The 22,975-nt window shown below is 37.7% G+C and overlaps 1 non-coding gene and 1 pseudogene across 1 annotated transcript; one reads left to right on the top strand and one right to left on the bottom strand.

Moving 5' to 3' along the window:
• Positions 1 to 969: 969 nt before the first annotated feature.
• Positions 970 to 1,076, bottom strand: LOC128071089 (U6 spliceosomal RNA). The gene has a single exon (XR_008201707.1). It is a non-coding gene; the product is annotated as a U6 spliceosomal RNA (small nuclear RNA).
• Positions 1,077 to 20,865: 19,789 nt separating this feature from the next.
• LOC128070940 (heat shock transcription factor, Y-linked-like) lies at positions 20,866 to 22,593 on the top strand (annotated as a pseudogene).
• Positions 22,594 to 22,975: the final 382 nt, after the last annotated feature.

The raw sequence follows: 22,975 nt of genomic DNA, 5'->3' as shown, positions 1-22,975 counted from the left end.
GCTTAACGTTCAACATTAAAAAACGTAAGATCATGGCTCCCGATGCCATCACTTCATTGCAAATAGATGGGGAAACAGGGGAAACAGAAGATGATTTTGTATTTCTGGGCTCCAAAATCACTGCAGCCATGAAATTAAAAGAGGCTTATTCCTTGGAAGGAAACTTATGACCAACCTAGATTATTAATTATTGATTACTATTAATTATCATTGATAATTGCTTATTATTGATTATATGATTATTAATAATCATGTTAAAAAACACATACTTTATTTGTCAACAAAGGTCCATCTAACCAATGCTATGGTTTTTCCAGTGGTCATATATGGATGTAAGTGTTGGACTATAAAAAAGGATGGGCACTGAAGAATTGATGCTTTTGAACTGTGATGTTTAAGAAGACTCTTGAGAGTCCCTTGTACTGCTGTGAAACCAAACCAGTCCCTCCTAAAAGAAATCACTCCTTAGTGTTCTTTGGAAAGACTGACGTTGAAGCTTAAACTGCAATAATTTGGCCACCTGATGTGAGGAGCTGACTCATTTGAAAACATCCTGATGCTGGGAAAGATTGAGGGCAAGAGGAAAAGGGAACGTCAGAGGTTGAGATGTTTGGATGTTATCACCAACTCAATGGACATGGGTTTGGGTTACCTATGGGAGTGGCTGATGGACAGGGAGGCCTGGCTTGGTGCGGTTCATGGGCTAACAAAATGTTGGACATGAATGAGTGACTGAGCTGAACTGAACACCCCTTAAATAGTTATTTTTTTCTTTCTTTCTTTTAATAGTCTTGGGCACATTTGACCTGGGAGAATAGAGAAGCCCTTGAAGCATATTACGTATTAAACTTTGAATGGTTAATAAATACCAGGTGAGTTTGACACTGAATGGATGGAGAAGCACTTGAGGCATCTCACTGATCTTCAGCACTGTATGGCGATGAACTAGTGAGTGTCTTTTTTTTTTTTTTTAATATGGAACGTTTCACGAATTTGCGTGTCATCCTTGCGCAGGGGCCATGCTGATCTTCTCTGTATCGTTCCAATTTTAGTATATGTGCTGCCGAAATGAGCACTAGTGAATGTCTTTAAATGGGGAGAATGAATACACCATTGAAGTGGATCTTGGCATTGAAACAGTAGGTGGTGAATGTTATGTGTGTATTTGATTTGGGATAATGAAGAAGACTTGAGGAATCTCATACAGTAAAACATTGGATGGTGTTAACTGCTGAATGTGTCTAACCTGGTGAGGATGGAAAAGTCCTGGAAGCATGCCATAAAATGGAAACAGTAAATGGTCATAAGCTACTGCATGTGCTTTACATAGAGAGGATAAAGAAGCACATGAAACATGCCACAGGACTGAAACAATGGATGGTAATAATCTACTGGGTGTGTTTTAACGTTGTGAAAAAGCACTTGAGGCAACTGAGGCATGGGATGCTGATAAACTATTGAGTACTTCTGAATGGTGTTGTACGACAAAATTCTTGAAATATGTTACAGTAGTGAAACATTGAATAACATTGCTAAACTTCTGGTTTGTTTGACCCAGGATGGACAAGAAGCACTTGAAGCATGGTAAAAAACTGAAACAGGTGATAAACAACAGGGTGTGTATAACTCAGAGTGCATGGGGAAGTATCTGAACCTTGTCAACAACATGAAACACTGGATGGTGACAAACTATTGAGTATGCTTGATTTAGGGTGGACAAGAAGCACATGATCCATTTCACAGTACTCCAAAGTGAACGGGGACAAGCTACTTGGTATGTTTGACCCAGGGAGAAAAAGAAGCTCTGGAAGCATGCTGTAACCCTGAAACACTGGATAGTGATAAACTACTTGGTGTGATGACCTGAGGGAATGAAGAAACCCAGAAGCATGTTGCATAATTGAAACATTGGATAATGACCAACTACTGGGTGTCTTTGACCCAGTGTACACAAATAACCACTTCAAGCATGTCACACAACTTGAAAACTGGATGGTGAAAAACTCCTTGGAGTGTTTGACTGTATGAAGCAGCTCTTCAAGCACGTCTCCACACTAAGACACTGGATGATGAGTGCGTTTCATCTTCAGAAAATGAAGCACTTGAAACGTGTAACAGCACTAAAATAGAGGATGACACTTATATCACTGGGTGATTAGTCCCAGGTGAAAAGGAAACAATGGAAACTGCCACATGTTAATGCACTGAATTCTCTATGGTAATAAGCTACTGAATGTGTTTGATCTGGGGTTGAGAAGAAGCAGAAAAAGCAGGTCCCAGTTCTGAAACATGGGATTGTGATACACTACTGGGAGTGTCGGAATTCAAGTGGAAGAAGAAGCACTGGAAGCATGTCACATCCATGAAACAATAAATGTTGGTAAACTACTGAGTGGGAATGAGAGACTGGGAAAGACTAGAGATCTCTTCAGGAAAATAAGAGGTATCAAGGGAGTATTTCATGCACATATGGACACAATAAAGGACAGAAAATGTATGAACCTAATAGAAGTGGAAGATATTAAAGAGCGGTGGGAGAATACATAGAACAACTATCCAAAAAGATCATAATGACCCAGCTGACCATGATGGTGTGATCACTCACCTACAGCCAGATATCTTGGAATGTGAAATCAAGTGGCTCTTAGAAAGCATTGCTACCAACAAAGATAGTGGAGGTGATGGAACACCAGCTGAGCTATTTCAAATTCTAAAAGATGATACTGTTGAAGTGCTGCAGTCTGTATTCCAGAAAACTTGGAAAACTCAGTTGTTGCAGGACTGAAAAAGATCAGTTTTCCATTTGAAATCCAAAGAAGGACAATGCAAAGGAATGCTTTGCATATAAATTATATGCTCTGCATATAAGTTAAATAAACAGTGTGACAACAAAGTAGAGCTTTTTCCCCCAACTTCAAACCATCTGTTCTTCTGCATCTGGTTCTAACTGTTGTTTCTTGACCTGGATACAGATCTATCAGGAGGCAGGTAGGTAGTCTGGTATTTCCATGTCTTTAAGAATTTTCCGAAGTTTGTTGTGATCCACACAGTAATTTTTATCATAGTCAATGGAAATATTAATAACCTCAGATATGCAGATGACACCACCCATAAGGCATAAAGTAAAGAATAGCTAAAGAGCCTCTTGGTGCAGATGAAAGAGGAGAGTGAAAAAGCTGGCTTAAGACTCAACATTCAAAAAACTAAGATCATGGCATCTGTTCCTAACATTTCATTGCAAATAGATGGGAAAACAATGGAAACAGTGACAGACATCTGTTTACTTGGACTCCAAAATCATGGCAGAAGATGATTGCAGCTATGAAATTAAATGGCACTTATTTCTTGGAAGAAAAGCTGTGACAAACCTATACTGCATGTTAAAGAGCAGACGCATTCCTTTGCCAACAACGATCCGTATAGTCAGAGCTATGTTTGTGTTTTTTTCAGTAGTCATGTGCCAATGTATGTTATACCATAAAGGAGGCTGAACATTAAGAAACTTATACTTTTGAACTGCAATCTCGGAGAAGACACTTGTGAGTCCCTTGGGCTGCGAGAAAATCAATCCAGTCAATTCTAAAGGAAATCAATCCTGAAAATTCACTGGAGGGGCTAATGCTGAGGCAGAAGATCAAATATTATGGCTATCTGATGTGAAACTCCAACTCAATAAGAAAACACAATGAGCTGGAAAAAGATTGGAGCAGGAGAAGGGGATGATAGAGGATAAGATGCTTGGACGACATCACCGACCCAATGGATTTGAGTTTGAACAAGCTCCAGGAGATGGTAAAGGGCAATAAGGTGTGATATGCTGCAGTCCATGGGATTATAAAGAGTTGGAGATGACTGAGTGACTAAAAAACAAATAGCCAGCAACAACGAATCTACTGAGTGCATTTGACATTGAGTAGTTTCTGGAGCCCTTGAAGCATGTCACAGATCTAAAACTCAAGTTAGTGGTAAAACACTGAATGTATTTGACTTAGAGTTATTGAAGCATCCATTGAAATGTGTCAAAGCACTGAAACAATGAATGTTGATAACCTATATGGTGTATTTGTGTGGAGTGAGTGAAGAACCACCTGAAATGTGTTTCATGACTGAAACACTATATGTTCACCCTTCAGATGGTCTGTATTTGATCTTGTATAGGGAAAGAAGCACATGGAGCATGTCACAACTCTGAAACTGGATCGTGATAAATCATTGTGTATGATGACCTGTGGTAGCTGAAAAATCAATAGATGTATTAGTAGCACTGGATCAATGGAAGCTAATAAACTAAGATTGTGCTCAATCTTGAGTGGACAAATGATCTTTTGAAACATATACCAGAATTAACACACTGGATTGTGATAAAATATTGGTTGTGTATTTTCTGCAGAGAATGAAGAAGCAGTTAAGCAGGAAAGAGCACTGAAATACAGGAAGGCAATAAACTATATGATGTGTTTGAAACATGTTGAATGAAGAGAAACTGGAAGCATGGCACAGAGTAAAACATGAACCATGGTAAACTTCTGAATGTGTTTTATCTAGAATGGACTAAAGAAGGACTTGAAACTAATCACAAAAATGAAACAGTAATTGTAATAAGTAACTGACCGTATTTTATTTGGATAGGATAAAGAAGTACATGAGGCATGCCACAGTACTGGGACACTGGATAGTGGTAAACGACAGGGAGTGTTTGACTAAATGAGACAAAGGGACACTTCAAGCCTGTAATAGCACAGCATCAAGGAATGACGATAATTTACAGCGTGTGTTTTACCTGGAGGGAATGGAGGAGGCTCAAAACATGTCACAATACAGATAAAATGGATGATGATAGCTGTCACATTAATTTTTTCTGGAGTGGATTAAAAAACACTTGAAGCATATCTAAACTTAAACACTGGGTGGGGATATAATACTGTGTGTGTGTTTAATGCCAATAAAATAGAGGGAACAATAGAATAGGAAAGGCTAGAAATCTTGCCAAGAAACTTTGAGATACCAAGGGAATATGTCATGAAAACATGGGCAAACATGGGAACAATCAGAAGTGGTATGAACCTAGCAGAAGCTGAAAAATGTGATGAAGTGTTGGCAAGAGTATAAGAGAAGAGCTGTACCAAAGAAAGTTCTTAATCACCTGCTGCTGCTGCTGCTAACTCACTTCAGTCGTGTCCAGCTCTTCGCGACCACATAGACTGCACCCTACCAGGCTCCTCCATCCGTGGGATTTTCCAGGCAAGAGTAATGGAGTGGGGTGCCATCGCCTTCTCCACTTAATCACCTAGATAACAATATGGTGTGATCACTCACATAGAGAATACAACCTGGGGTGTAAAGTCAAGTGGATCTTAGGAAGAATTACCACAAACAATGCTAAACAAGGTGATAGAATTGAAGCTCAGTTATTTCAAATTTTAAAAGATGATGCTGTTAAAATGTTGCAGTCAGTGTGCCAGGAAATTTGGAAAGAATCATCAATGACCACAGGACAGGTAAAAGTCAGTTTCATTCTGATCCCAAAGAGGGGCATTGTGAAGGAATGCTCAAACTTCTGCACAGTCGTGCTCATTTCATATGCTGGCAAGGTAATGCTCAAAATGCCTCAATCTAGGTTTCAACAAATGTGAACTGAGAACTTTCAAATGTAGAAATTGGATTAGGAAAGGCAGAGGAACCAGAGATCAAATTGCCAACATTCATTGGATCATAGAAAAAGCAGGGAATTCCAGAAAATGATCTACTTTCCAGCTTCTTTCACTACACTAAAGCCTTTGACCGTGTGGATCACATAAAATGTGGAAAATTCTTAAAGACATGGGTATACTAGACCACTTTACCTGGCTCCAGGGTAACTTGTATGCAGGTCAAGAAGTAACAGAAGCAGGCAGGAACAATGGACTTGTTCAGAATTGGTAAGGGAGTGTGTCAAGTCTGTCTTGTTGCCACCCCACTTATTTAACTTATTTGGAACAGGATAGTTGAGGAAGCACTTCTGTATTAATCAGCACTAAAAGAATGGATGTGCGTATTAACCCAGAGTAGATAAGGAAGCACTGTAGTATGCCACAGCACTGATAGACTGAATGGTGATAAAACACTTGTTGAGTTTCACCTCTGGTGGTCAAACAAACACCTAATATATGCCACAAGTTATGGCCATGAAACATTGTTTAATGATAAAATGCTGTGAATTTTCAACTGATATGAACTATTAAGCACTTGAAGCATATCACCGTCCTGAATATTGGATGATGATACACAAATGAGTATGTTTTACAGGAGAGGATGAAGCACATGAAGAATATCACAGCACTGAAACACTGAAGGGTGGTAAACTCCAAGTATTGATGTGTCAGGATTGACAAAGAAGCATATGCAGCGATTCACAGTACTGAAATATAGATGTTGATAAACTATTGAGTATTTGAGACCAGGTGGACAAAGAAGCATTTGGAGCATATCACGTGTCAAGACACTGAGCACTGCATGATAATAAACTACAGAGTGAGTTTATCCAGAGAGTGGATGAATAGGCATTTGAATCATGTCACAGCAATGAAAAACTGACTTTGATAACTACTGGATGTATGTTTCCAGTCTGGATGATAAAGCAGTTTGTGTCACAGCTTGAAAATACTGCATAGTGATAAATTCCTGGTGTGTTTGATAAAGATGCACTTGAACTTGTGACAGCAGTGAAAAGCTGAAAGTGATAAGCTGCTGAAACTATTTTAGCTGAGGTGGACAAAGATGTGGCTGAACCTCCTCTCTGAAGTGTGGATAATGATATGCTACTTAGCATTTTTGACCTGGGGTGGGTGAAGAAATACTGAAAGCATGTCACAGCAGTGAAACACTGGATAGAGACATACAATTGGATGTGTTTGACACAGGCTGTGTGAAGAATAACTTGAGGTGTCACTTCAATGAAACAGTAGATGATGATAATCTATTGGATGCGTTCAATGAGTAACCAATGAAGAAGCACATGGAATGGCACTACATTGTGATAAAAACCTGCTTGTAGTTGACCAGTGTGGATGAAGAAGTTCTTGCAGCATGTTAAACCTTTGCAACCCTGGATGGTGATATATTCCCATCAAACAATGTGTCTTTTTGATATAGGGTCTTAAAGCATATCACAGGGCCTTTCCTGGTGGTCCAGTGGTTAAGCATCCACCTTATAGTGTAGGGGATGAATGTTCAGTCCCTGATTGGGTAACTTACATCCCGTATGATACACAGTAACTAAACCTGCACCGCTGCAAATACTGAAGTTCTCACACTCCAGAGACTTCATGCCATGGTTAGAGTTGGCTTGTCTCAAGGATTATCTTATGTGACACAACTAAGACCCAACACAGCCAACTACATAGCTACATAACTAAATAAATTAAGAAGAATCACGTCACAGGTGAAACACTCGTGACAAACTGCTGAGTGTGCTTTACCTGGAGGAAATGAAGAAATGCTTGAATCATGTCACTGCACTGAAACACGGGATGGTGATAAGCTACTGCGTATGTTTCACATGGGCTGCATGAAGAAGACTTCTGGAATGTTCCACAGTTGAATCATTGGATGATGATAATCTACTGAGTGTGTTAGACCTGGAGTAAATAGAAGCAAATCACAAAATGAAACACTAAGGGTGATAAACTACTGTATGTGTTTAACCAGGGGAGGATGAAGAAACACTTAACCTGTCACAGCACTGAATACTAGATATGTTTGACCTGGAGTGGGTTGAACAAGCACTCGAAACAGGTTACAGGACTGAAATAAACCCTGGATGGTGATAAACGACACAGAGTGATGACCAGAGATGAAGAAGCAATGGAAACATGTCATGACGGTGAAACACTAGATGATGATAAACATTATCAGTGGCAAGATGCTCCAGAGTTCAGCTTCAAAACGCAGCATGTTTGCATTAGAATCTGGGCTTAATAATTTTGTGATGCTTCCCCTAAAGTGAAATTCAGCCTACCCTGGATCATGGGGTCAGAGGGGTAAAATGAGAGCTCCAGGCTGCAAGCTTAGACATGCGTGATGTGCACTGGAATGCAGGCTAATTGGTGGCTGATGCATGCATTATATTGCAAGCTCAGAAGCTGTGACATGGATATTCTATAGCACCCATGTTGTAAAACCTCACACTGGTCATCTATTTTTTACGTATGGAACCATACACACTTAAATGCTATTTTCTCAAATCAATCCACCTTCACCTTCTTCCACTGAGTCCAAAGTCTGTTCTTTAGATCTCTGTCTCTTCTCCTGGCCTGTGTATAGGCCATCTTTCTAAATTCCACATATATGAGTTAATATACAGCTTTGTCTTTGTCTTTCTTAGTTCCTTCACTCTGTGTAATAGGTTTCACTCTCTGCTAACTCATTAGAACTGATTCAAATGCATGACTTCTTATAACAGAGTAATATTTCATACATATATATAGCAAACCTTCCTTAACCATTCATCTGCTGATGGACCTCTTGGTCACTTTCACATCCTAGCTATTGTAAACAGTGCTTCAATAAACATTGGAGTACTGCGTTTCTTTCAATTCTAGTTTCCTTCAGGTTGATGCCAAAGAGTGGGATTGCTGGGTCATATGGAAATTCTATTTCCAGCTTTCTAAGGAGTTTCCACAAAGTTTTCCATAATGGTTGAACCAGTTTGCATTCCCATGAACAGTGTAAAAAGTTCCCTTTTCTTCACACCCTCTCCAGCAGTTATATTGTAGACATTTTTTAAGATGGCCAATCTGACTAATGTGAAATGATACCTCAATGTGGCTTTGATTTCTCTTATAATGAGTGATGTTGAGCAATATTTCTGTGTCTCTTAGCAATCTGTATATCTTCTTTGGAGGGGGCTTTTGGCTATGTTTTGATTGGTGGTTTGTTTTTCTGAGTAGTATTTGTAGCTGAGTATTGAGATGCATGAGCAGATTGCATATTTTGGAAATTAATTTTTTAGTTAGTTATTCAGTTGCTATTATATTCTCCCAATTCTGAAGGATACATATTCACCTTAATTATAGTTTCCTTCATTGTACAAAACCTATAGAGTTTAATTAGTTTCCTTTTTTAAAATTTTATTTTTATTGCTTTACTCTAGGCAATGGGTCATAGAGGATGTTGCTGTAACTTATTTTGCAGTGGTTATACATATGTTTTACTCTAAGGGTTTTATATTTTCTGGTCTTACATTTACATTTGTAATCCATTTTAAGTTTATTTTTAAACTTTGTGTTAGATACTGTTCTAGTTTCTACACATAGCTGTCCAGTTTTCTCAGTAACACTTTTCGAAGAAAATATCTTTTTCTGTGGCAAATTTTTACCTCCATTGTAAAATATAAAGGGTGTATTAATTTATCTTTGGACTTTATATTTTGTTGCATTGGTCTATATTTCTATGTTTGTGCAAGTTTCATACTCTCTTGATATCTTTGTAGTGTTGTCTGAAGTCAGAAATTTGACTCCTCTAGTTACATTCTTCTTTCTCAAAATTGCTTTGGTTCTTCGAGGTCTTATGTGTTTTCACGCAAATTGTAAAATAATTTATTCTACTTTTATGAATAATATTGGTAGTTTGAGAGGTGTTGCACTGAATCTATTGATTGCTTTTGATGGTATATTCATTTTAATTATATCAATTAGTCCAATCCAAAAACATGATATATTTCTCCATTTATATATTTTTGATTTCTTTCCTCAGTGCTTTTTTTTTTTTTTTAATCCTTCTGAAAAAGTGAAAGTTACTCAGTCATGTCCGAATCTTTGCAATCCCATGGACTATACAGTGTATGGAATTTGGAATTCTCCAGGTCAGAATACTAGAATGGAAAGGCTTCCCCTTCTCTAGAGGATCTTCCCAACTCAGGGATCAAACACAGGTGTCACACATTGCAGGAGGATTCTTCACCAGCTAGGCCACAAGGAAAGTTCAAGAATACTATAGTGGGTAGCCTATCCTTTCTTCAGGGGATCTTCCTGACCTAGGAGTTGAACAGGAGTCTCCTGCATTGCAGCCAGTTTCTGTAACAATTGAGCTATCAGGGAAGCCCTTTGTCTCTTTATGTAAATTTATTTCTAGTTAATTTTAATCCTTTCATTGCAATGGTGAACAAGATTTTTTTTCATTTCTCTTTCTGATTTTTCATTGTTAGTGTGTAGGAAAATAAGGATTTCTGTGTATTAATTTTATACCCTGCACATTTACTCTACTCGTTGATTAACTCCAGTAATTTTCTGGTGGCATCTCTTGGGTTGTCTGTGTAAAGGATAATATCATGTGCAAATAGAGAGAGTTTTACCTCTTTTTTTCCAACGAGGATTTTTTTTGTAAATTTTTTTTTTTTTTTTTTTTGAAAGCTGTGGCTAGAATTCCCAGAACTATTGGTGATGAGTGTGGGCACCCTTGTCTTAATGCTGATTTTAAAGGAAATGTTTTAAGTTTTTCATTATTGACAATAATGTTTACTGTGGTTTTGTCATATTTGGCTTTCATTATATTGAGTATGTACCATCTATGACTAATTTGGCATAGTTTTTTGTTTGTTTGTTTGTTTTGTTTTTCATAAAAACTCTGAATTGTGTTAAATTCAAATTTGAATTTTGGGCCATTTAGCCTCCAAATTATTTGTGTTTCCTCTAGTTATTATTTGTTTTTCCTCTAGTTGATCTAACAACATCGTGATCAGAAAATATGCTTGAAAAGATTGCAATTTCTTGAAGTTTACCAAGGTTAGATATGTCCTTGGATGTGATTTGTCCTAATGTAATGTTCCATTTGCACATGAGAAAAAGGAGAAAAAGGTGAAATCTGTTCTTTTGGGGTGGGATGCCCTGTAGATATCAGTTAGCTCAAACTGGTCTAATGTATCATCTAAAACTTGAGTTTTCCTTATTTTATTTCTGTATGGATGATCTGTCCATGTTATGAGTGGAGTATTAAAATCATACGATGCTATTGCTTAGTATCTATTTCTGCTCTAACAGTTGTTGGCATTTGCCTCTTGTATTGAAGCACTCCTACATTGGGTACATATAGCTTCTTCTTGGACTGATACCTTGATTGTTATGTAATGCAAACGTCTTTGTCTCCTCTAGTGATCTTTAATTAAAGTCCATTTATCTGATATGAGTATTGCTCCTCCCATTTTCTTTTGCTCTCCATTTTCACAAAATAGCTTTTTATTGGCTATCACTTACAGTCTGTATGTGTACCTAGTTATAAGGAGGTTTTCTTGCAAACAGTATATTCTTGTGTGCATTCACCCAGTCTTTGCCTTTCCATTGGAACATTTAGCCCATTTCTGTTTAAGGTGGTTGTCAGGGTCCTACCCTGGTGGATCCAGGGAATTAAAAGGGGAGACGGGTAGGCAAGGAAAAATTATTTATTTAATTAGAAATATAAAGAGAGATTAGGACGAAATAGTGTAGTAGGAAAATTTAGTGGAGAAAAGTGCCTGAATAACTTGGTTTATGTGGAGAACCAATAAAACTTCAGGACAGGAAGTTTGCACCATCTACATTAGGCCACTGGTGCTTGTTTGATTAGCAGAGCATGCCCTGCCTTGTGCTCCCTCTCTCACAGGACTTAAAAGCTGGGGCAAATTAGTAGACATGGAGACCCTCCTCACTCCAGATGGGAATTCAGCCAGAAAAGGAGAGAGAGGGAGAGGGAGAAAGAGAGAGAGAGAGAGAGAGAGAGAGAGAGAGAGAGAGAGAGAGAGAGAGAGAGAGATGGGGGAAACCAGATTTCCAAGAAATCATTTTAAGAGACTAGTCTGGATAACTGATCCATCCTTTATTGTTCAGAAGGCCTTTTATACTTTTGATTGTACATAGAGATCAATGGATAATACAAAATTATGCAGTGTCCACAGCCCTGACTCTTACTGAGACCAGGTTTCTCTCTGCATACCTGTCTTAGGTGATTTATGTCATCTTCTGGCCAGAAGGCCAATTAAATTTTTACAGCCCTTTTCTGATAAGGGTAATAGTGTTGTTCTTCCCAAAGTCTGGTGGCACACTCAGAAAGCACTAAATAAAGTTACATTCTTACATAGCAAGGATACAACAATTTATAACAAGGAAAACGGAGTACAGTGATTTATAACAAAGAGAAAAGTAATTAACTCAAAAGTCTAGTGTTGCTAGCATCAAAACTACTATATTCCTATTTCTGCATCCTGATTACATTGATTAATATCCTCCCAGGTGCCTAAAAGATAAAGAATATGGAGGCCTGGTGGCAAACACTAACTCAACATAGTCTTCACCAAACTAACTCTAAAAGGCTCTATATCTTTAAGATGTTTTGAGCTTCATGCTTCTCACAGTTGGGGGCTGTAAACAATCCACAAGTTGTAAAGCAGACAGGTCAGATAGGTTAGAAAGCCACCAAAGGGTCTTTAAACCGAGACATTCTTTTTATATGCAGGAGACAGAAGCCTTGTGTTGACTTTTTTTTCCCAGAGAATGTTAGAAGAGTGGAAAGCACAGTAATAAAGCCGGCAGACTCTGGTTATTGGGGATAGATGTTCAGGAAAACCCAGGAGAAGCCCCTGAAGCCTTACTCACCTTGCCCATCCACATGACCTTGTCATGGTGGGATCTCCTGTGCTGGCTCCTGGCAGGTAGTTGTTGATAAGCATGATCTTGTTACCATTTACTATATATTTTGTGGTTTTGTTTTTATAAGGCTCTTCTGTTTCCTATCTAGAAAAGATCCTTCAGCATTTTACTGAAGTGCTGGTTTGGTACTTCTGAATTCTAATTGCTTTTGTTTGTCTGTAAAACTTTTGTTTTCTCTTTTGAATTAGAATGCAACCCTTCTTGGAGAGAGTAATCTTGGCTTTCGATTTTTGCCTTTCAGCACTTTAAGTATATCCTGCCATTCCCTTCTTAGCTGAAGTGTTTCTCTTGTCAGATCAGCTGTTATCCTTATGGGGGTTCCCTTCTATGTTTGCTGTTATTCCTATGTTACCTTTAATATTTGTTCATTGTATATATGTACTTGTTTGTTTGTTTTTATTTTGATTAATGTGTGTTTTGATAAGTTTTGTCTTGGATTTATCCCTATGGGACACACTGGGATTTTTTCATCATAGGTGTCTATTCCCTTTCCCATTTCAGGGACGTTTTTAACTATTTCCTCCTCAAATATTTTCTCATGCCCTTTTCTTTTGTCTTCTTTCTCCAGGAAAACAATGATTTAAATGTGGGGGCATTTAACATTGTCCCAGATGTTTCTGAGATTGTCTTCATTTCTCTCTCTTTTTATGTTCCTGTTCGGCTTCATTAATTTCCAACATTCTATCTTCCAGCTCATTTAGTCTTTCTTCTTCCTCAGTTACTCTACTGTTTCTGTTGTCCAGAGTGAATTCTATCTCAGTTATTTCATTGTTCCTTACTGATTATGCATTATTTCTTCTAGGTCCATTTAAAACACTTCTTACATCCTCTCAATCCATGTCTAAAGTCTATTTATCTGTAGATCCATTTGTTTCCAAGACTTTGACTATTATTATGCTGAATTGTCTTTCCTGTAAACTTCCTACTTCCTCCTTTTTAATTGGTTTGTTGATTTTTATTGTGTTCCTTCATCTTCTGGATATGTCTCTGCAGTTTCATGTTGTTTAGATGGCTGTCTTTGGGGTCAATTTTCTGCAAACGGGAGGGTCATCATTGCTATCAATTGGGTAGTCTCCTCCTAGTGAATGTGGTGGGACCAGTGGCTTGTGAAGGTTTTCTAGTTGAGGGAAATGTTTTTGTTGTTGTTGTTATAGAAGATGGCTGTGGATCTCATTTTTTTCTGAGAGGTAATCCAATATCCATTAGAGAATTAGTGAAGTGAAGTCACTCAGTTGCGTCCAACTCCTTGCAACCCCATTGACTGTAGCCTACCAGGCTCCTCTGTCCATGGGATTTTCCAGGCAATAGTCCTGGAGTGGATTGCCATTTCCTTCTCCAAGGGATCTTCTAGAGGGCTTGATTATGGATTTGATTCCAGTTGAGCTATTTCAAATCGTCAAAGATGATGCTGTGAAAGTGATGCACTCAATATGCCAGGAAGTTTGAAAATCTCAGCAGTGGCTTCACTGGAAATGGTCACTTTTCATTCCAATCTCAAAGAAAGACAAACCAAAGAGTGCTCAAACTGACATGCAATTGCACTCAGCTCATATGCTAGCAAAGTAATGCTCAAAATTCTCCAAGCCAGGCTTCAGCAATATGTGAACCATGAACTTGAGATGTTCAAGCTTGTTTTAGAAAATACGGAGGAACCAGAGAACAAATTCCCAACCTCTGCTGGATCTTCAAAAAAGCAGGCAAGTTCTATAAAAACATCTACTTCTGCTTTACTGAGTATGCCAAAGCCTTTGACTGCATGGGTAAAAATAAACTGTGGAAAATTCTGAAAGAGATGGGAATGCCAGGCCACAGGACCTGCCTCTTGAGAAGCCTGTATGCAGGTCAGGAAACAACAGTTAGAACTGCACTTTGAACAACAGACTGGTTCCAAATAGGAAAAGGAGTACCCCAAGTCTGTATATTTGTCACCCTTCTTATTTAACTTCAGTGTAGAGAAATGCTGGGCTGAAAGAAACAGAAACTGGGATCAAGATTGCCAGGAGAAATGTCAACAACTTCAGATGTGCAGATGACACCACCCTTATGGCAGAAATTGAAGAGGAACTGAATAGTCTCTTTATGAAGGTGAAAGAGGAGAGTGAAGAAGGAGGCTTAAAGCTCTACATTAAGGAAACTGAGATGGCATTCTGTCCCATCACTTCATGGCAAATAGATGGGGAAACAGTGGCAATGGTGGCAGACTTTATTTTTGGGCACTCCAAAATCACTGCAGATAATGACTACCACCATGACATTCAAAGATGCTCACTCTTCCTAGACAGCATAAAACAAGACCGGGAGCTAACTGTGGCTCCGATCATGAAATCCTTATTGCCCAATTCAGACTTAAATCGAAGAAAGTAGGGAAAAGCACTAAAACATTCAGGAATGACCTATATCAAATCCCTTATGATTATACAGTGTAAGTGAGAAATAAATTTAAGGGACTAGATCTGATAGAGTGCTTGAGGAACTATGGACAGAGGTTCATGACATTGTACAGGAGACGGGGATAAAGACCATGCCCAAGAAAAAGAAATGCAAAAAGGCAAAATGGCTTCCTGAGGAGGCCTTACAAATGGCTGTGAAATGAAGAGAAGCAAAAGGCAAAGGAGAGAAGGAAAGATATACCCATTTGAATACAGAGTTACAAAGAATGGCAAGGAGAGATAAGAAAGCCTTCCTCAGTTATCAGTGCAAATAAATAGAGCAAAGCAATAGAATGAGAAAGACTAGAGATAGCTTCAATAAAATTTGAAATAACAAGGGGATATTTCATGCAAAGATGGGCACAATAAAGGACAGAAATAGTATGAACCTAACAGAAGCAGTATATATTAAGAAGAGGTGCCAAAAAATACACAGAAGAACTGTATATAAAAGATCTTCACAACTCAAATGATCATGATGTTGTGATCACTCACCTAGATCCAGACATCTTGGAATGTGAAGTCAAGTGGGCCTTAAGAAGCATCACTGTGAACAAAGTTAGTGGAAATGATAGAATTCCGGTTGAGCTATTTCAAATCCTAAAAATTATGCTTTGTAAGTGCTGCGTTCGATATGCCAGCAAATTTGAAAAACTCAGTATAGGTTCAGAACTGAAAAAGGTCAGTTTTCATTCCAGTCCCAAAGAAAGACAGTGCCAAACAATACTCAAGTGAAGTCATTCAGTCGCGTCTGACTCTTTGTGACCCCGTGGACTATAGCCTACCAAGCTCCTCTGTCCATCGGATTCTCCAGGCAAGAATACAGGAGGGGGTTTCCTTCTACAGGGTATCTTCCCGACCCAGGGATCGAACCCGGGTTTCCCACATTGGAGGCAGACTTTTTAACCTCTGAGCCACCAGGGAAAACTAGCACACAATTGCACTCATCTCATATCTAAGCTATTAAAGTAATGCTAAAAATTCTCCAAGCCATGCTTCAGCAATATATGAACCATGAAGTTCCAGATGTTCAAGCTGGTTATAGAAAAGGCAGAGGAATCAGAGATCAAAATGCCAACTTCTGCTGGATCATTGAAAAAGTTAGAGAGTTCCAGAAAAACATCTATTTCTGCTTTATTGACTATGTCAAAATGAGTGTGTGGATCACAATAAACTGGAAAATTCTGAAGGAGATGGGAATATCAAACCACCTGATCTGCCACTTGAGAAATCTATATGCAGGTCAGGATGCAACAGTTAGAACAGGGCATGGAACAACAGACTGGTTTCAAATAGGAGAGGGATTGCATCAAGGCTGTATATTGTCACCTTGCTTGTTTAACTTATATGCAGAATATATCATGAGAAACGCTGGACTGGAAGAAACACAAGCTGGAATCAAGCTTGACGGTAGAAATATCAATGATCTTAGATATGAAGATGATGCCACCCTTATGGCATAAAGCGAAGAGGAACTAAAAAGCCTCTTGATGAAAGTGAAAGAGAACAGTGAAAATGTTGGCTTAAAGCTCAACATTCAGAAAACTAAGACCATAGCATCTGGTCCCATCACGTCACAAGAAAGAGAAGGGGAAATGGTGGAAACAGTGTCAGACTTTGTTTCTGGGGGGCTACAAAAATCACTGCAGATAGTGATTGGAGCCATAAAATTAAAAGACGCTTACTCATTAGAAGGGAAGTTATTACCAACCTAGATAGCATAGTGAAAAGCAGATATATTATTTTGCCAACAAACTTCCGTCTTGTCAAGGTTATGGTTTTTCCAGTAGTCATGTATGTATATGAGAGTTGGGCTGTGAAGAAAGCTGAATGCTAAAGAATTGATGCTTTTGAACTGTAGTGTTGCAAAAGACTCTTGGGAGTCCCTTGGACTGAAATGAAATCCAACAATTCGATTCTAAAGAAGATCTGCCTGGATGTTCTTTGGAAGGAATGATGCTACAGCTGAAACTCCAGTACGCTGGCCACCTCATGCAAAGAGTTGACTCATTGGAAAAACTCTGATGCTGGGAGGGATTGGAGGTAGGAGGAGAAGGAGGTGACAGAAGATGAGATGGCTGGATGGCATCACTGACTCGATGGACGTGAGTTTGAGTGAACTCCAGGTATCGGTGATGGACAGGGAGTCCTGGTGTGCTGCCATTTATGGGGTCTCAAAGAATCGCACATGACTGAATGACTGAACTGAACTGAACTGAACTGAAGCAACTGAAAAATAATTAATCTCAAAATTATACAAGCACCTCCTGAAGTGCAGCTCCAGGAAAATAAACGACACAATGAAAAAATGAGCCAAAGGACTAAACAGACATTTCTCCAAAAACGACATACAGATGGCTAACAAACACATGAAAAGATGCACAACATCACTCATTATCAAAGAAATGCAAGTCAGAACTACAATGAGGTACCATTCCATGCTAGTCAGAATGGCTGCTATCCAAAAGTCTACAAGCAATCAATCCTGCAGAGTGTGTGTAGAGAAGGGATCCCTCTTACATTGTCGGTGGAAATGCAAATCAGTACGCCCACTATGGAGAATACTGTGGAGATTCCTTAGAATAAAAAAATAAAAATAAAACCTATAAATAGAACTGCCATATGACCCAGCAATGCCACTGCTGGCCATACGCACCAAGAAAACCAAAATAGAAAGAGAGAAGTGTACCCCAATGATCATTATAGCACTGTTTCTAATAGCCAGGACATGGAGGCAATCTAGATGTCCATCAGCAGATGAATGGATAAGAAAGCTGTGGTACATATACCCAAAGGAGTAGTATTCAGCCATTAAAAATAATACATTACAATCAGTTCTAATGAGGTGGACAAAACTGAATCCTAATATACAGAGTGAAGTTAGGCAGAAATTAAAATACCAATAGGGTAAACTAATGCATATATGTGGAATGTAGAAAGATAGTAACGATAACCCTGTATCAGTTCAGTTAAGCAAACAGACACAGATGTATATAACAGTCTTTCAGACTCTGTGAAAGAGGGCAAGGATAGGATGATTTGGAATAATGGGATTGAAACATGTATAATATTATTTGTCAAACGAATCGCCAGACCAGGTTCAATGCCTGATCCAGGATCCTCGGGGCTGGTGCACTGGGATAACCAGGAGAGATGGTATGAGGAGGGAGGTGGTAGGGGGTTCAAGATGGGGAACACATGTACACACATGGCAGATCCATGTTAATGTATGACAAAATCAATACAATATTGTAAAGCAATTAGACTCCTTTTAAAATAAATAAATTTATATTAAAAATAAATAAAATAAAATTGTGTCAAACGTGAGGACACCAACAGCATTTTTTGAACAATATGTCTAAGTAAATGAGAGTTGCAATTTTATAGATTCAAGGTGTCCTTATAAGCCCTACCTCTTATTACGGAAAGAATAGTGGGAGATAAGCTAGATTAAAGGAGAGCTTTTCAGCAACAGGATCTGAAAGATTCAGCCAGAAAGTTATTAAGTACTGTAGGGCTTCTCATATAGTTCATTTAAGATCTTGGGAGCTAGCGATGAGTTTGGTCATCTAAATAAAGTTGCCTAAAGTTATGTTTTAACATATATACATATATACAACTGTCTATGCATGAGTGTGTGTATAAAAATATACAATGGCTTTTAATTCTTGTTAAGTATAATAGAAAGAAAAAATAAATAAAACCCAATTGTAGAATGATTCAAAAGTCTGCTCGGTTGTTATATGGAAGTGGAAATACTTCAAAATATGTTTTCTTGGCTGCATGTAAAATATGAGGATTCTTTAATTTCACTCATTTCTCTCCTTTTAATAAATATCTACCAATTTTCAAATATTTGTCCAGTTTATGACAGAAATACAGATATATAAATATATATACAAATATATATAAAACAGAGGGATATGTTTTCATAACATAAAATATTGATACCAAGCTGAGATTTCAGAAATATTTCCAACTCCATGCTCCATCTCAACAGGAAAGAGCCAAAGTCGTTATTGACTCAAGCACTCCAAGAGCTGGGAAACCTGAAAAAGAAATTGAACATTCAACTGAGATTTTTTGTCACATTTTTGATCGAGCTCCAAGTCCAACATTTTATTTCCTTTCTTGTATTAATCAGTCCCGTCTTAAGATTGAAAAGTATGAAAACCGAAAGAGAGAGGTAGGAGATTGTAGACCTCCTCGTGTTCAAAAGTAATTTTAATCAGAGAAGTGAGAAAAGACAGAAAATAAGGAAAATAATCAAGTGATATAGAATAATGATTTAGCCATTAAGCAAAGTCAAGGGTCTTTATTTCTCCTCAAGGGCCATCAATAACATTCTGAGCAATATCCTGTGAACAGTTTTAGAGATGCTAAAGCCCCAACCAGGCTGAAGTTGAAGTACATAGTTGAAACTAGACGGTCGATGATGTGGACTCCCAATATCCTCACTAACAGGCCATTAGTAGAATGTCGCAATATTGATCAAAGACACAATGTCCTACCCTCACTCTGTCATTAAAATCCTTTCCCTGAAAGTATTTGGGGATTTGGGTCTTTGAAGCATCAGCTGCTAGGACACCTTACTTGGTTCTACAATAAACAGTTTTTTTTTTTTTTTTTTTTTTTTTTAACTGAAACCCACAGTTAGTTCACTGATATTTTTTTCACAGAAGCCAGTAGACCAAGTTTGGTAGGGTAACAGTACTGATTTTTTTTTTTTTAATTTTTATTTTTACTTTATTTTACTTTACAATACTGTATTGGTTTTGCCATACATTGACATGAATCCACCACGGGTGTACATGAGTTCCCAAACATGAACCCACCCTCCCACCACCCACCCCATATAATCTCTCTGGATCATCCCCGTGCACCAGCCCCAAGCAGTCTGTATCCTGCATCGAACATAGATTGGCAACACGTTTCTTACATGATAGTATACGTGTTTCAACGCCATTCTCCCAAATCACCCCACCCTCTCCCTCTCCCTTAGAGTCCAAAAGTCCGCTCTATACATCTGTGTTTCTTTTGCTGTCTTGCATACAGGGTCATTATTACCATCTTTCTAAATTCCATATATATGTGTTAGTATACTGTATTGGTGTTTTTCTTTCTAGCTTACTTCACTCTGTATACACACTGAGAAAATCAGAATAGAAAGAGACACATGTACCCCAATGTTCTTTGCAGCACTGTTTATAATAGCCAGGACACGGAAACAACCTAGATGTCCATCAGCAGATGAATGGATAAGAAAGCTGTGGTACATGTACACAAGGGAGTATTATTCAGCCATTAAAAAGAATACATTTGAGTCAGTTCTAATGAGGTGGATGAAACCGGAGCTGATTAAACAATACTGAATTTTAAGAATGTGTGAATAGAAGTGTGATAAATCACTTTTATTTCAGAAACCAAACAGATTTATTGATGTGATTTTTCTGTGTAAAAATTCTTTAGGAATGAGATTTTTCATGCTTCATGGCTTTGGTTACTATTTCTGTAAAAGTCTGTATTTTAAGTTCATTCTGAAGTAAACACTGGTAGAACATTACCCTACAATTGCTAGGAGACTAATGACTTTGTGATGTCACAGGTAACCTTCGATTGCTAGGAGACCAGTGATTTTGTGATGTAACAGCTTTTTAACTTTGAGGATCTCTGTGATGGTTTAGAGAGTTTCTTTCCATAGGCCACCCAAGTAACATTTGAAGTTGCAGTATGTAAAATCAGACAAATGAGAAAAGTACCTGAAGAAAGATTTCTCTGAGATGGCACATATTTCTGCAGAAATTCAAGATGGGCTACCTAAAGATGAATATATTGGTTCAGAAACCTCCATTAGATCTTTGTATGATTATACACTTACTGGGGACTCGGTTTTGAGATCTATGATTGAAGAATGTGCTTTCAGGCTTTGTCTGAGAATCTTGTGATCAAAAGGCCACACTACACATACTCTGTCTCTGAAACAGATGAGGTGAATGATTTTCTTTCACTCACATTTCCACAACAATTTTGGAATATAGTTGAAAGTGATCAGTTTCAATGTATTGGGTGGGATGACAGAGGCACATTTATAGTGATCAATGAAAAACTCTAAGAAATAAGTCTTGGAAAGAAATCACCTTTCAGAATATTCGAAACCAATAGTATAAAATGTTTAATTCAACAGCTTAACCTTTATGGATTTAGTAAAAAGCAACGAACTTTTCAAAGATCTACTTCACTACCTGTCTTTTTGGAAGAAGAAAACAACATCTCTCTTTTGAGTAAGGTAGTTCAACATTTTCACTTATTGGCAATATGTAAGATTAAATCATGTGACCTAGAAAACATGTTCACATATGTAGCTAAAACGGAATTCAAACTTAAGGTAATGTATTCTTGAAAAAAGTTTTATTATTTTGAAGTTGAGAACAGTTGGAGTTTAGAATACTGGATGTTAAGCAAAATTTCCTAGCAACTTGAAACTAGATATATGTCTTTAAGCTAATTAAAATGGTATTTACTGTATGTGTACAACATATTTTTGGTTGAGAAGCATATTCTATCTAATATGTTACCTGTTAAAACTACTAACAGAGTGGTTTTATTTGATGTTAGTTAATTGGTTTCATTAATACATTTTTAATACATTTTTATAACAGCTTTTTCTGTCAGTTTTACCTTGTTTTATAAAGAAACTAAATAATTTAATCCTTTGAGTTTAGTTACAGACCTACTATAATCCAAATTTCAAAAGAGGCCATCTCCAACTTTTAGTAAGAACACAAAGAAGAGTTGGGATCAACAATGTGTCTCCAATATCTTCATTAGTTCAAGATACAAGAATCATGTTAAAGCAAGTGTCAAAAACGATGACATTTCAAAAAAGATGACATTCTGAATATCTTCCAGAAATAAATGAAGAGAACGCATTTTCAGCCTCCACAAGTTTTCGTGTGCCTTTCATACAAAAGCCTCATACCAGCGAGATAGTCGCTAATAAAAATGCCCTATCTCCATGTGACTTACCTACCCCATCATCAACATCAATTAGACAAACAGACCAGACTGTGGTAGATCAATCTGCTGTTTTAAAAACGTTGAGCATTTTTAATTGGCACTCACAGAGCAGCTACACTCAAGTAAATGACCAAGTTGAGGACTTTTCTACTACAACTACATCTACTTCTCAGAACCATATCACATTTTCATACAGAGCATTTATTCTGGAATGATGGTGGAACCTTCTAAATTTCCAGTCAGGCATAGCGATATGTCAGCCCATGACAGTCCTTTTCCTAACCTGCAAGATAGAGGAAACTCATGGTCCTCAGTGCCAACAATCGCTTATACATCTGCCTCCTCTCTTTCAAGTTAAACTCATCAATAATCATCATTATGTGAAAACCATACTAATTAAGACTGACCTATCAAATACGAGCCTAAAGAATATTGAAATTTACATTCGGAGATGTCAACAAATACTAACAATTATTTTATCTGAACAATAAATTTACACATTCATCTTCACAGTTTCATTTTCCATGTTTAAACAAGAGTAAAATGAGGCTTTAGTTCAATGTATGGCTATTTTACTGCACAGTTTTATAAATTCTTCAGTTCAAAACATTTTTATGCATCCTAGGTAAATGACACCTAGTATATTTATAAGCAAGAAAATGAGAACAAAGGGAAAAGAGGTAATGGATGTAAAGTGATTCCTGAAATCATCCCTGCTGATATAAGGGGTGTATAAATTAGGATGGTGTGGGTGAAGGAAGAGATGCAAATAAAATTAGAAAAATGAAAATGCACAGTATGAACTTTATTGAGTTCACATATTATATTCTGTTACTGGTACAGTCTTTAAAGGATAGACAGCAGATTGTTTTC

The sequence above is a fragment of the Budorcas taxicolor genome, chromosome Y (genome assembly GCF_023091745.1).
Source record: "Budorcas taxicolor isolate Tak-1 chromosome Y, Takin1.1, whole genome shotgun sequence".
Taxonomy (NCBI): Eukaryota; Metazoa; Chordata; class Mammalia; order Artiodactyla; family Bovidae; genus Budorcas; species Budorcas taxicolor.
The sequence above is the reverse complement of the archived record's forward strand: the minus strand, read 5'-3'. Positions and strand labels throughout refer to the sequence as shown.